This window comes from Apodemus sylvaticus, chromosome 13 (genome assembly GCF_947179515.1).
Source record: "Apodemus sylvaticus chromosome 13, mApoSyl1.1, whole genome shotgun sequence".
Taxonomy (NCBI): domain Eukaryota; kingdom Metazoa; phylum Chordata; class Mammalia; order Rodentia; family Muridae; genus Apodemus; species Apodemus sylvaticus.
The window spans coordinates 73754831-73770939 of record NC_067484.1 but is presented as its reverse complement, the minus strand read 5'-3'; positions in this window follow the sequence as shown (position 1 = coordinate 73770939).

Below are 16109 nucleotides of genomic sequence, written 5' to 3'. Positions count from 1 at the left end.
TGTGGTGACACACACCTTTAATCCCAGCACTTGGGAGACAGAAGGTTGATCTCTAAGTTTGTGGCCAGCCTGGTCTACAGAGTGAGTTCCAGGACAGCCAGAGCTATACAGAGAAACCCTGTCTTTAAAAAAGAGAGAGAGAAGGAAAAGAAAAGAGCCTCTTAAAGCCTATCAGTACACTCAGCAGTCAAGAGGAAATGGAGTGTGAAGCAGAAATACCTTACAAGGCAACACTTCAGCACTAGGTGGTGGTGGCAAACTACCTCTGGCTTTGTTTAATTTCATTAACTAAAAACAATAAAAGTATCTAATGAATTCAAAACGGTTCTGAACATGAAAAGTTTTTAATAGTTATTTTGGTGTCTTGGGATGAACTCCACTTAGCACCGTGTTTATGCAAGTAAATATAACCAGCAGGTGATAAACCCATAACCTGGAATTCAAGGAGATGGGAGCTTCTGCAATCTTTAAAGGGAAAAAATGCTAAATTCTTTATAAATTACCTTTGCTGTGTGGATTCTGGGGGCGACATCCCAAGTTTGACCCATTCATTGCCTTCATAATTTCTAATTTCCAGAATACTAAAATTAGCTCCCATGTACCCTTCAACATTTCCCAGTGTGTCACATTATGTTCTATATGCAAGATTTCTTTTGCAGAGCATGTGAGTATAGTTAATCAACAACCTTTCTTAAGCTCCATATCTAAGCATATTTCTTTTAAACCTGTTTGGTGGCCGGCAGTGCACACCGTTAGTTCCTGCACTCGGAGCAGAGGCAGGTGGATTTTGAGTGGAGGCCATCCTGCTTTACTGATTGGGTTTTAGGTCAGCCAGGGCTACACAGAGAAACCCTGTCTGAGAATACAAACAAAAACCCATGGTTTTTAGGGGCTGGATAATGCAGCTCTGTTGGTAGAGTGCTTGCCTAGCATGTACTAAGTCTGGCTTCCATCCCCAGTACCACAAATATCTGGCCTGTTGCCTTGCCAACCTGGCCTGGCTGCATGGCAAGTACAAAGCCAACCTGGGCCACTTGAGACAGTTCAACCTCTTGTATGGAATGCTGGGTAGTCACTTAAGTTTGTTTGGTTTTTTTTGTAAAATGCTTTCATTTTAACAAAAGATTTGTATAGTAACCACTTTTACTATACAGTATAGGTGCATTGGCTGGCTTCACATTGTATAAACCATCTTCATCTTACAAAATTTAGCTGTACTGGGCACAGTTGTGAACGTTTTTAATCTCAGCACTAAGCAGACAGAAGCAGGACAATTTCTGAGTTCAAAGTTATCCTAGTCTATATAGAGCTTCAGGCTGGCTAAGACTTCATAGGTCCTGCCTCAGACAAGAAATAGCTCCTTCCGCCAGTTCTTGACAATTTCATTCTGCTTTCTGACTCTGATTTAGACTATTCTAGGAACCTACTTTTTAATTTACTGGGGGGTGGGGGACATGTGTACGTGGCAAGAATTTTGACCACTTCAGCTGTCTCATCAGCCTGATTCTCTGTATAAGTGTTTTTAAAAAGCCTTGTGCTTTTTAAAAATGAATTTTGTAACTTTGGCCCTATGTGTTAAGTCTCATCCATTTTGAGATAATTGTATGTTGTAAAAAGTCTACTTTTATTCTTGTACATATTGATATTCTTACATCATTGTTGAAAGTCTGACCCTTTCTCATTGCTATTGGATCCCTTATCAAAATGTATTTGATGGTGTGAGGGTTTATTTCTGAATTTTGTTCCAGTCCTTTAGTTTGTTTGGGTTTTTTTCTAGCCTCATTATCCTGTTTCTGCTACTGGTGCTTTATGGTAATGTGAAGTCAAGTAGTATGATTTATTCACTCTTCAGTATTGTTTTGGTTGTTGGAATTCCTTGAAATTAAGGGGGAAAGTGTGTATGAATATGTGCATGCATGCCCCACAACTGCATGTGGAAGTCAGAGGACAACTTTGAGGAATAGGTTATTCTTCCCCCTGAGTTCTGTGGCTTGAACTCAAGTCATCAGGCTTGTACTGCACATACTTTTACCTGAAGAAGCATCCTGCTGGTCCCCTCCACTTTTCCATTCAATATTGTTTTGGCTCGCTGGGCTTGAGGTTTTTGTATGACTTGTCTGTAGCTGTCAGTGGATTTTCAGCAGAGATTGTGTTACATCTGCCATTTAAGGAAGTACTGAGTTTTAACAATGTTAAGTATTATAGTTCTTAGAACTGTCTTTCCATTTAGATACCTTAGTTGAATTTATTTCTAAGTATATTAATTCCTTGCAATGCTGCTATAAATTGTTTTATTTTCTTAATTTCCATTTAGGATCATTGTTCATGAATAGATGCAACTGGTAATTTTACCTCTTCCTTTCCATTTGGATACCTCTCACTTCCTCCTCTTGCCTGATTGTTAAATTTCTACTAGTGGGTTGAATACTAGTGATGAAATGGGCATCCTGGTCTTATTCTTGGGACTAAAGAAAGAGCTTTGTCTTTCTTCACTGAGTACAATGTGAGACCTTCATGTATGGCTTTTCTGTTGTTGACTTTCCTTCTACTTTTAATTTATTGAGTTTTTATTATGACAGAGTATTGAATTTTATGAAATGATTTTTCTGTATCATTTAAAATCACTGGTTTTTCTTCATCTTGATAGTATATATTTCACTGATGTATGTATGCGTTTTTTTAAAATTATATGGATGTACATATGCATGAATGTCTGTTGGTGCATACATGCACATACATTGGTATGGAGGTCAAAGGACAACCCTGAGGCTCATTTCTTTTTTTTTTTTTTTTTTTTTGGATTTGGTTTTTTCGAGACAGGGTTTCTCTGTGTAGCCCTGACTGTCCTGGAGCTCACTCTGTAGACCAGGCTGGCCTCCAACTCAGAAATTCGCCTGCCTCTGCCTCCCAGAGTGCTGGGATTATAGGCGTGTACCACCACCGCCTGGCCTGAGGCTCATTTCTTCAGGCATCTTCCACCTTGTTTTTAGAGTCAGGGCCTTTGACTGTCCTGGAACTCTCCAATAGGCTTTCTTCTTCAAATGTACACCATCACACATGAGTTTCCATAGATCCTGGGACGTAAACACAGTCTTCCTGCTTGCAAGGCAATCTTACTTTTACCAACTAAGCTCTAACCTATCAGAGTTTGTCATTGTTACTGTTAAGTCATCCTAACATTCTGTCAGTAAATCCTTCTTGATCATGACTTAGTATCTAATACTTTTTGAATTAGATACTTTCAGAAAAGCTTTATTTTATTTTATATGTGTGAATGTTTACCTATATATACATATATGTATGTATGTATGTATGTATGCATGCGCACCACATGTGTGCCTGGTACCCATAGAGACCATCAGAAGGCATTGGTCCCCTGGAACTAGAGTTAACAGGATGCTTGTCAACTGCTATGCGGGTGCTAGGAACTGAACCTAGGATCCTCTGCAAGAACAACCAATGTTCTTAACCACTGAGCTGTCCCTCCGACTCTACGTAATCCTTTTAAAGTATTGTTGAATTCTCTTTGCTAGTAGTTTTGTGTGTTTGTGTATTAGAGGACACCTTGAGTCAGTTCTACCATGTAGGTTTTGAGGATCAAATTCAGGTTGTCAGGCTTGGCAGCTAAGCTTGCCAACCTTGGCCCATGTTAGGCTTTTTAGTTGTCCTGTTGCAATGATTTCATTTTATTTTAAAGGGTTTTTGTGGCAGTGTAACCTTTGATTGTAGGCTTGTTTGGTTTCGGTATAAGGGTAATGCTGGTATTTTGGAAATGTTCCCTCCTTAAGTTTTCAGAATAATTTGTCAGAATTAATTTTAATTTGGCCAGGCATGGTGATATATCCCTTTAATCCCAACATTAGGGAGGCAGGAGGATTTCTGAGTTGGAGGCCAACCTGGTCTGTGTAGCAGCTCCAAGTCACCCAAGTCTACATGGTGAGAACCTGTCTCAAAAAAGGGGGGGTGGAGAGACAGGGGCGGGGAAATAGTGTTAGTTATTTAGATGGTTGGTAGAATATACTGTTAAAGCTACCTGGACTGGGCTTTCCTTTGCTGAGAAGGTTTGGATAGTAGATGCAATCTCACTAGTTAGAGGTCTACCTATTTAGATTTATAATTCTTCATGAATCAAAGTTGGAGGTTTTTCTATTTTGTCTATTACCTAATGGTTATATTGATGCGGTACAGTTTATAGTGCTTTGTACTTTTCATTCTTGCAAAACTAGCCATGATATCTCCAACCCATTTAAAGGTACATCACTGTGTATTTATAGTTGCTTGTGTGCATGTGTATGTGGGGGGGGGGGTGAAGTTAAGGTCTCATCTTTTATCTCTATTGAATCAATCTCTCAGTTTAATACAGAACTCCTGACTGGCTAGTCATGTTGCCCTAGGACTCCCCCACCTCTGCCTTTTAGAAGTCCTGGGGTTTACAGAGACCCCCCACCCCTGCCTAGCCTTTTCACTTTCCTGGTGAAGTTCTGGGGATCTGATCTCTGGTTTCCTGCTGCATAGGGAGTACTTTTATCTACTGAGCCGTTTCCCCAACCCATTGTTCCCATTTTGATTGTTTCCCCCTTTCTTAGCCTATCTACCGGAAAGGTTTATCAGTTTTGTGATTTGAAAGACAAAGTCTTTTGGGTTCTGGGTTTGTTTGTGGTTTTGGTTTTTTGTTTCCTCTGCTCTAATCTATCTACTTGTTCTTTTCCTTGTTCTTGAAGACTGAGATAAGGCTGTTGAAGACTGCTATATAGCTGTGAATTTGAGCATTGCTTTTGTCATATCACAATACTTCTGGTATTTTGTATTTTTTTTTTCATTTGTTTCAGGGAGTGTTCCAATTTTCCTGGTGATTTCTTCCCTCAACTATTAGTTGTTTAAAAATGTCCTATTTATTTTAGACATATTTATGGGTTTTGTAATTTCCCTTAATATGTTAAGGCTCTTTGTGGCTTTGATGCATCCCTAAAAGTGTTCCATGTGCACTTGAGAAAAATGTATATTCTGCTTATTGGGTAATATGTGTGTTATGAAGTCCAAATAGTATGTGGTGGTGTTCAAGTGTTCTTTTTCCTTGTTGGTCTGCCTTACTTCTACCGGTAACCTTAGAACAGTCTTATTTCTCCCATAGTTCTATGTCAGTATTTCCTTCATATACCTAGCAATTTTAGTTGGCATATCTTTGTTGATAATTGCTATTTCTAATTGATGAATTAACCTTTATTTCAATACATAATATCCTTTGTCTCTTACCTGTGTGCTACTTCCCACTTTGAGTTACTATAGTTGCATGGGACATGTTTTTCATTCTATCAGTTTAGTGTATTTAGTTCTAAAATGAGTCTCTTGTATACAATTATATAGTTGAACCTTAAGTTTTAAATGTATTCTTCTAAGCTGTCTGTTCTATTAGGGTATTAAATCCTTTGACAAAGTGACTACTGTAACTGTTAAAGGAAAGAGTTCTCTTGCCATTTTGTTGTTTTCTATGTCTTACAGGTTTTGGTCCTTCATTTCTTCTTTTACTATTGGCATATGGTTTATTTATAGTGGCTTGTGTGATTTGCTTTAATTTCCTTTTGTCTATATTGTTTATGTGGTTTTTATGAAGCTTACATGAAACATCCTAAAGTTTCAAGAATATAAACTAATCATTTCAATCACATACAAAGCATCTTTATAGCTGTATTCCTCTTTTTTACATTATTAATGTCACAAATAACATGTGTGTCCAATAACAAGTTTATACCTTTTTATGCTTTTCTATTTTAAATACTGTTGAATAAAAAACAGTTGTGAACCAAAATTACACTAATGCTGGGTTTTTTGTTTGTGTGATTATTCTTAATAGGAAAATTGTATGTTCTTATATGGCTTCGATATGTCTAGTATTCTTTCTTTACAATTTGAAGGATTCTCTCTGCATTTCTTACAAGGTAGTAATGAACAGGCTTCCCCTACTTTCTTCATTTATCCCTCATTAAAAAAAATACATTATTGCACATGTATGTTGTGTATGTATGTGTACACAAGGGTGCTGCATTACATATGTAAAGGTCAGAGGACAACTTTGGAGAATCGGTTCTCTCCTCCCTTCACATGGATTCTAGGGATTGAACTTATTTTGTCAGGCTTGCACAGTAAACACATTACTTGCTCAGCCCAGCAGTATTTCACTGCTCTGTTTCAACACTCCACATTTTTTGAAGACCAGTTATTGTGTAACAGAATTTTCCTGGGGAGATGCAACATGTCTACTCACCACAGGCAGGGAGCCAACAACAGACCAGAAAATAAGGATACCATTCAAGTCCAGCTTAGTAAACCAATGAGTTTTATTGGTGTTAATTACTGCAGGAAAATCAATTCAAAGACAGCTGCATCATCACAGCCCACCCCAACATGGATGACAGCTCACAAAAGCTGGAAACTTACCAGGCTAGAGAGTGTCCTGAGATACCTCAGTTGGTCTAAGGCCCTTCCAGGCAGTTCAGTCAATCACTACTTCCTCAAAGCAGCTGATTTGGTTTCAGAGTCTTCATCTTGGCTTGTCTGAGTCACCTTTGCTCATGGGAGAGCTATGCTCAGCCTACTGACGGTAAGGCTGAAATGGAGGGCCCTAGTGAGTCTGGTCAACGTCAGGGACGTCCTGAAGCTATTTTGAGTTATTTTAAGGAACTTCCATGGGAGATGGAATGTGTCAATCTCCGAGGAAACTAATACACTCTACCCATTAAGTCTAGGGATTTAAGTACTTGGTCTGCCATTGGTGGCTGTTGATAGAAAATTAAGGATTATGACCTTGCTGGAAATACATTACTGGAAGTGGTCTTTGAGATTTCAAAAGACTCATGCCATTTAGATTGATCACCGTCTGTTTCCTGCTTGTGGTTCAAGATGTGCGCTTTCAGCTGCTGCTCCTGTTTGCCACCTGCTACCTTCACTATGCCAATGTGGACTCCAACCCTCTGAAACCGTAAGCCCAAATAAACCTCCTATAAGTTGCTTGGGTTATGGTGTTTCATCACAGCAATAGAAAAGTAACTAATACAGAAGTTTGCTACCATGAGTGGGTTATTAGCTGTGAAAAACCTGACTGTGTGGTTTGGGGGAACAATGTAGAAGGCTTTGGAACTTTGAACTAGAAAAGCTGTTGAACACTGTAAGCAGAGCTTAATGGGCCATTCTAGTAGGAGCTTGCAAGACTGTTCTAAGAGCAGCATGGACTATGGAGTATGGAGGCCCAACTCAAGAGTTTTCAGAGGGAAACAATATAAGCAAATGCCCTGGAGATCATTGGTACAATATTTGTCAGAGAATATGGTGGCTTTCTGCCCTTTTCTTAAGAATTTCCCTGAGGTTAAATTTAAAACTAGTAAACTAACTTCTTTGGCTGAGAAGATTTCAAGCCAGCCTAATACTAAGTCTGTTGTGTAGTTATTAGGCATTATTCATTTTATTTTATTTTTGCAGGTCTACAATGAAGAAAAGCAAATAGGACAGAAAGAAATACAAAATGTAGAGTTTGAACAGGAAAAGGACACTGGCAAGGTTAATGTTAAAGCCATGATTTGTGCTGGAAGAGAGACTATAACTGTTGAGGCCAGATCTGCATTGAAATGAACAAACAGATGGATGCCCTCAGGGCAAGAGTTTTCACCCAACTGAAGTTCCAGCTTGTGAAAAAGGAAAGGAAAAGGCCTAAGGAATTAACAAAAACTTAGGAAAAATGACTAGAGAGAAGCAGGAGTCATGCCAGTTGGTAGCTGAACTTTGACAATGTCGTCCAACCAGTTCTGACTTTAGAGTCATAATAGATGAACGTGTAAAGGGATTGTGGAATCTACCTCTACAGTAAAGGAAGCCATGGAAGCCAGGCATGTGGCAGTAAATTCTGGGATCCACTGAAGCCTCCAAAATGTTAGAGGTGCCAGAGCCCTGGGCTATCTGCCAAGGAGAGCTGCATACATGAAATGGAACTACCCTGAGAGAAAGAGACAGGAGAGAGAAAAATAGGTTGATCGATCTATCTTACATGCAGCAAAGCCAAAAGGGGAGGGCCATCTGAGCCTCTGACCTCAGACACGGAGCTTCAGGATTTGGAGGTTTGCCCTGCTGTGTGTTGGCCTTGTATTAGTACAGTATTGACTCACTGTGCTTAGATTCCTCAATTTTGGAATGGCAATGTATATTCTGTGCCATTTATGTTGGAAGTATGTAACTTGCTTTTGATTTTACAGGATCTTCCAATGAAAAGATTGCCTTGAGTGTCAGAAAGTTTGGATTCTATTAAGCTGTAATGAGACTGGAAGACAGTGGGGACTTTTGAAGTTGGACTAAATACATTTTAAATTGTGATATGGCCATAAGTCTATGTGAGCCAGGGAATGTGGTTTGAATGAGATGTCCCCTGCTAAGTTTAAGGCATTTGGATATTTGGTCCCCAGTTGGTGCCTATCTCTGGTCGGGTTAGGTTAAGACGGGTGTGGCCTTCCTGGAAGAAGTATAGTACTAGGGAGTGGGCTTTGAGGTTTCGAAAGATTCATGCCACTGTGAATTATCTCTCTCTTTCCTGCTTGCAGATCAAGATGTGATCCCTCAGCTGCTGCTCCTGTTTGTCACCTGCCACCTTTACTCTGCCACTGTGACTTTAACCCTCTGGAGCTGTAAGCCCCAAATAAACTCTTGGCCTTTATCACATCGATAAAAAAAAGCAATGATATAGACACCAATTATCAGTTAACAATGAGGATTTCTCATGATATAGAATTCAGTACTCCTGGTTTGAGCGTGAAGAAAGGGATTATCAACCTGCCCTTTGAGTTTGCAGGAAGCATGATTTCTAATTCTCTTGGTGCACATTTCATAAGCTGCAAGAAGGGTTTTGATTAGAAATAATGTGGAAATAAAGTTTCTTCAGAAAAGTTTTATACTAAGACCATCAGAGGCTAGTGGATCAGTAAGCACTGGTCTTTTGGATAGTATCCAGTGTAGTCATACACAACTATGCTAAAACTTTTTTGAAATCCAAGTCAGGGAAGAAGCCAGGCCAGACCAGAAGAATTTGCTCCTGGCTGTCCTGGAACACACTATATGGACCAGGCTAGCCTCAAACTGAGATCCTTCTGCTTCTGCCTTTAGCTTCTGAGTGCTAAAGTTAAAGGCATGTACCACAATGTGTGAGTGACAATTCTTATTTGAAAACCTATTTCATATAAGACCTATAGCATACACCACTGGACCCAGCAGTACAAATCCCTAAGTCTGATCCCCAGCACTGTATAAAACAGGGAATTAAAAGTTTGTTTTAAGCTAGTCATGGTGATGTACACCAATTCCAGCACTCAGGAGGCAAAGGCAGGTTCAAGGCCAGTCTGGTCTACAAAGAGAGTTCAGGACAGCCAGGGCAATATAGAGAAACCCTGTCTCAAGAAAAACAACAGTTTGCTTTAGCCTGGTGATGGTAGTACATGTTTTTAATCCCAGTACTCCGGAGAAAGAGGCAGGCATATCTGAATTCTAGGTCAGTCTACAGAAGTGAGTTCTAAGATAGCCAGAGCTACACAAAGAAACCCTGCCTTGAAAAACAAAGAGTTTGTTTTATGTTGTGGATTTCCTAAAGCTCCAGATCTAGCTGTGTGAGAATGGTCTCTCATCAGGGTGTGCTCAGCCTTAGCTGGGGAATAGCAGGATGAAGCTTGAGATGGAGTTAGCTAAAACTAGGACAAAATGAAGTTATTTGGGCAGTTTAACTTACAGTTGTCCATTAGCCCAGCAGTTTTCATAACAAATTGAAGTTATCAAAAGAATGTGTGTAAGTTCATGTAAGTAATAAAAACATTTAAACTGTCAGTTCTTGGAAGCACTAATAAATTCCACTGGAGAATTAATTTAAAGCATTTGGTGTTTTTATTAGCATATATTAGTTATACATAATTGGTCATTATGACATTTCACAAATGTATATAATGTGTTTGATCATATTCACTTTTATCCTTTTTACTTCCCCACTCTTCTAGTCTCATTCCATTTTGATAAACACCATATTTATAAATTCGGTAACAAAATTTGGCCTAAAACTTACAAGAAGCTTATAAATAACCTATACATAGGAATTTTAATTTGCTATAACATACTATATATGTGATTCAGCTCTGGTGTAGAACTTGGATTCGACTCTTGCTTTAAAAAAAAATAGATCATCTAGGAAAGCATGATTTAAATTGCAGCTGTATGACTTACCTCCATCTTGGCTGATGACCTCAGCAAGATGTAAGCAGCCACATGACTGGCAGTCATTTTTACTAAGGTTAAAGGGCACATGCCATGTGACTTCACTATCTTTAAAATGACCATTTGGCATGAAGTAACAATTGTAAAATGTCTCAGTCCTACTGATCCCTTAGTTTATTATTGTGTATCTTTTTAGACTAAGGAAGTAATAAGTCTCTAAATATTTTAGAATTTTTGCATGATGCTAAAAATGTAAGGTTATAAAAGTCTACTCAGATTAACAAAAACTGATTTTAGATGCATGTTTGACACTAGGCAGTGGTGGTGCATGCCTGTAATCCCAGCACATGGGAAGCAGAGGCAGGCGGATTTCTGAGTTTGAGGCCAGCCTGGTCTACAGAGTGAGTTCCGGGACAGCCAGGGCTATACAGAGAAACCCTGTCTCAATAAAACCCAAAAAAAGATGTATGTTTGACTACTTATGTCTTTGCTAACTGTTCAAGCTTTTAGAAAATTTAGATAAATAACATATGTTTGATTAATAAGGTATATTTGATAAGATTTTTAAATTCCTACGGTCTAATCAGGTTCACAGTAGTCAAGCTAAGTACTGATGTAAATAATTTCTGGAATAAGCTTTATTTAGCCTCCTGTACATGTTCTCAAAGTTAAGCCTAAAACAAGTTCCTAGAAACAAGCAAAGTTTGTTAGTTATATACTTGATAGAGAATGGTCCTCAAAACTTTGAGGAATCTGCTGAACTTAGCATTTAAAATGTTTAATGGAAAAAAAACTCACTGTGACAGGCAGAGACCCCAGCTCCTAGCAGTTACCCCAAGGTTTCCAGAGAGGATGATGGGGGCACAGAAGAGCTAACTCCATCTAGAGCTTGCTTTAAATGTGGCAAAGCCGGACACTGGGTCAAAAACTGCTTTTTACCTTACCCACTGCAAGGACCCTGTCCAAACTGTGGACAAGCAGGACACTGGAGAGTTGATCACCCCACTTAGCATTGACAAGTAGGCCAGTCCCCCAAGTTCCTATTCCATGGGAAAATCTGTCTTCTGGGTCTGGTAGCTGAGGGCTGATGCTGCCCTGGGACCTCTGCCCTAGTGAAGTCCAGACTATTACAGAGGAGCTGCAGGGTGGTTGTCTAGGTAGCTGGTAAACTTGTCATTTTTAATTGATTCAGGAGCTATTTGGTCTGTACTTCCTGCTTACTCTGAAATTTGTCCTTCTCAGATCTCTGATGGAGTTGATGTCTGGGCTAGTGACAGATTTGTTAGTTTAACAACAGCAGCAAAGGCTTCATTTGTCGTCTCAGTTCTCTTCATATGTAAGAATCAGGCCTCGGACCACACTTTCCTAGACCTCCATCTGAGAACCTTGCCACCAGACTCTAAAAAAGAAATAAACTCACAAAACAGGTTTTAAAGTAACTTCTTACTATCCCTTTATTTAAGGAACCTGCCTTACAATGACTGCTGTCAGTAATCAACTACCTGTTTCTTATGGTAAATAATTGGATAAAAAATGTACAGTTTATATAAGGTCTGAGGATATGAAAGCTTAAGTAACTTGTAAGGTCTAGAAAGTGTTTTAAGATATGTAAATATAAGTCATAAGGTCTAAGAAAGTGTGTGTAAATGTAATTTGTAAAGGTATAAGAAAGCATTTAAGATTCATGTGAAAATGAAAAATGTTTCAGATTTCTTTCCCTCTCTATGGTATTTTATATTAAGACTTCAAAAGTTTAGAATTTTAATATTAACCAATGGAATGCTAATAAGCTTCTAATCTAGCTGTGGTAAATGCTGACTAGCATTATAGTCACAAGCTCAAGAATTTAAATTTTCTTTGGTTGTCTTCTAAATAAAGACTTAAAAGTACTTTCCATTGTGCTTTAAAAAAATTATTTACTCTATATACACCCAGTGTTCTGGATAAAGGAAAGAGTGCTAATACTTCCCCAAATCACTTTGGGTCCCAAGCTTTTTCACTATGTCTTAAAGGTGTGAATCTGCTGTTCTTTCTACAATGTGAATTTCAGCTCATATTACAAATAGTAGTAATGCTAATATATCAAAAACTTAATCCTCTTATGTAAACTTAAAAACTTCTTGTAAGCTTCAGAGTATAAATCTGGATCCACTTCTCACAGGTCAGATGGACTTCAGATAAGTACTATCAAGCAGCCTGTTTCCCTGCCTGCTCATTTCTGAGGGTGGGATCTCTTCCCCTTTCTCTGGTTTTGGGATTCCCCTCCCCCAACTACCAGGACCATGGGCCTAAAAGTTTTAATTATACACCTAAGAAAAATTTCCCCCAAACTCCCTTAACTTTACCTTCTGTTCCTAATGTATATCTGTTTCAGCAGATTTCCAATCAATGGAAGACTGTAAACTGCCTCACCTGCTCTCTTCATGTCCCTAGTCCCAGATGGTCCTGCAGCATACACAGCAAGGGAAACAGCCTGCTCTTCCTGGACTTGGCCAACATTCCAGTTTTTTTGGGTCCCCAACAACAATGTCCCAATGTGAGGAAAAGGTAGTCATAAATTATTATGTTGTCCCTTATTAGATTATTATAAAAAAAAAAAAGACTGCGATGTTAAGTTTCAAACCCAGGACAAGCAGCTGAGGTGTCTATTTAACATTTCAAAGCAGGTCTGGACTCCAGGTTCTCTCAGCATCCCTTAGTTCATACCTGTTACAGGGCATGGCTGACATACCCGACCATCTACCCTGAACTCTCTCCCAGAGGCTGTTCCCTATATAATTTGTTGTGAATGGGCCTCTGGTGCTGTTTATGTGAAACAATCCCCTAATGAATAAAGGAGACAATTACTGGGCAAGTAGGCAAGAGTTAAGGTTGGACCGGAAGAAAAGAAGAAGCAAATTAAGAAGAGAGTTAGGTCTCTTTGGAACTGGGACAGCACAGGGGTAAGATGTAGCTGCTAGAGTTTCCCAGTATCATGGCAGATCCACAAAGATTCGCCACCAAAGAAGTCAGATTTTAATAAGATTTACAAGATTGGCTTTTAGTTGTTGTGCCCAGAGATTGAGTTACCATTGTTTTTGAACCAAGTTTGTATTGTTTTCCTTCACACAATGGCTCGTCTGGGTTCAAGAGAGGAAGGTATGGCGGCAAAGCATGGGTTTGCCAGATGTGCACCTCAAAGGCTGTGGGGGATTTGAAGCATGGGTTTGGCATGGTAGTGACCTGCCACTGGGAACCTAGCGAGCTGGGTGGAGACATTTCAGGAGATCCGGGCCAGTGAATCTCCTCAAATCTCCAGTGCATGGCCAGCCAGGCCACAGGGGCAGAGAGTTAGTGCGGGAAGTGCGGGAACATGCCGGTTCTATTTTTTAAATATTTCACTCAACATAATTCAGACATGTTGGTTGCCCACTCATTTCTTTTACTTCTTTTGTACCTTTGGCCTCCTGGCTTCTGTACTTGGTTCCCCTCTTTCCCTGTTTCTCCCCCTCTTTCCCACATGATTGAGGGTCATGACCACTCTGGACTCTCCCAGCTGTGTCTACCTCTGGCTGTGCTCTCTCACATATCTATAATAAACTTTCTCTTCCTCTATACCTAGGAGCAGTCATGTCCTTTCCTTTTTATTTATGTTTTTCATTCACTGACCACAGGACAAATAAATGCCAGCCAATGCATCTAGTACCAGACAAAATCACTTCCAGGTCACACAGGTTGGTAATATTTTTATGTAACTTAACCCATTTATTGCAAGCTAGGCAAGTCTCAGATGACAGCACTTCTACTGGTCTTTCAGTTCCTTGAGTCCTCTGATGGCAGGCTTCATTGTGATGGCAAAATGGTGGGGTAGGTCCAGGCCCTGCAAGACACTCTTCATGTAGGAACTTCAGTGCTAGGTGACGACAGCTCGTCTCTTCATCTTGATCTTGCCAAAGAAGGAGCAAGAGTACTTGGCAGGCTGGCTGATTTCAATGTTCTTAACCATTTTTCAGTTAAGATACCATAGCAGGACCCATATTTCCCTATGATCCCTATATTCTTTGTGCCTTTAGCCATGTCTCAGGAATGGAAGCCCAAGCCCCAAAAGGAAGCTTTGGGGAAGAGACACAATGTACATGCACTAGTTATTCTTATTGACAACTAACCTTTGCCAATTGGGAAAGAAAAATTATATTCAAATGAGGAAAGGCTGAAAAATAAACATGTTGCTCTGGCTTTAAATCTGATTTGTTTTCTTATCAATAAGAAAACTTTTTTTAAATCAATAAAGTATATATTTTCTCCACATTTTCTACTTGGGGAGTGTCTGTTCTCTGGTTGGATTCAGGGGCTGACAAATATGAAACCATTTCACTATACTGAAGCATAGGAGAACTAATCCATCCTGGAGTGATGGGCAGTCTGTGCTCCTTTCATTTAGGCTATAGGAAGAGGATGGGATAGAAATGCCTGGATGAAATAAGATAGGCATGGTGGTCAGATTCAAATGCTTTAAAGAACATGGACAAGGGCTAAAGACATGACTCAGCAGTTAAGAGCACTTGCTCTTGCAGAGAACCTGGGTTGGGATCCTAGTGCTCATACGGCAGCTCAATGACTGCCTGTAATCTGCCAAATTCAGGCCTTGAATTTGGATTTCTGCACCCATGTCTGGCAGCACAAGACTCCTTGAAACTCCAGTTTTAAGAGATCTAATGCCACTGGCATATCCTCACTGGTGTGTGTGTATATACACACACAAATCTTTTTTTTTTTTTTTTTTTGAGATGGTCTCACTATGTCATCTTGGTAGCCTGTAATTTGCTGTGTACATTGAGCTGGCCTTGAGGTCAAAGTGCTTTATCAGCCTTTGCCTCTTGAGGGTCGGAATTAAAGGCATGCAACATCATATTTTGCTGAAGCCTTTAAAAACTTACTACTATATGAATATATGATGCATATGTACAATCAGAGAGCTGATTCCACCCTTTACTTGGGTTCTGGGGAGCAAATTTTGTTAGGCTTAACCTCTTGACTCATCTTGAAGCATCTCTCAGACCCAAAAGTTTTGTTGTGTGAGACAGCCTCACTATGGAGTCCTGGCCAGCCTGGAATTCACCATGAAGATGAGGATGGACTTGAACCCAGAGATCTTTCTCTGCCTTCTGATTGCTATAATTAAAGATATGTACGACCAAGACAGCTAATGAAAGGGACTATTTTATCAAGAAAGACCCGGAGAACTGGCCCTGTGTGTAAAACTCTTGCTGTGGAAGGATGAGAACCAAAGTTCAGAGTTCAGCTCCTTTAGGAACTGGGCTACATGCCATTAACCTCTGGCCTCTGCATACACATGCACACAGTGGCATGTGTGCACCCAGACATCCTAGTACACATACACACTCAGTACTGTTCCCTTTGCTACTGAACTATTGAAACAATGGACTCCCAAAGAATTAAGATTTTTTTCAGGTGTCCCATGGTGAAGAATGGGAAAAGCTAAAAACACTAAGTACTGGCCAGAGGAAGAACTTGCCTGCCTGCTAGGAATTTTGTCCAGTTCTGGCAACATTCCTTGCAGAGCAGAACTGAGCTGAAACTGAGCTGAGCAGAACTGATGGACCAGCCTGACTCCATCTTAAAATTAAAATCTACCTGGTTACAAGGTAAAATAAGTTCATTCCTGTTTCCTATAAAACTTGAGTTTGACCACATCTTGACTAATCTGGAATTTGACATCTCCCACGCCCTATATCCCAACCTTTATCCTGATGTATTCAGAAAATTATTTTTGAAATGTTCTGCCAAGTTCCTACATAACCAAAAACCCTTGAAAACCCCGTAGCCTTGCAGTTTGGGGGCTAATATAAGCCCTATCTCAACATTTGATGCTGTTT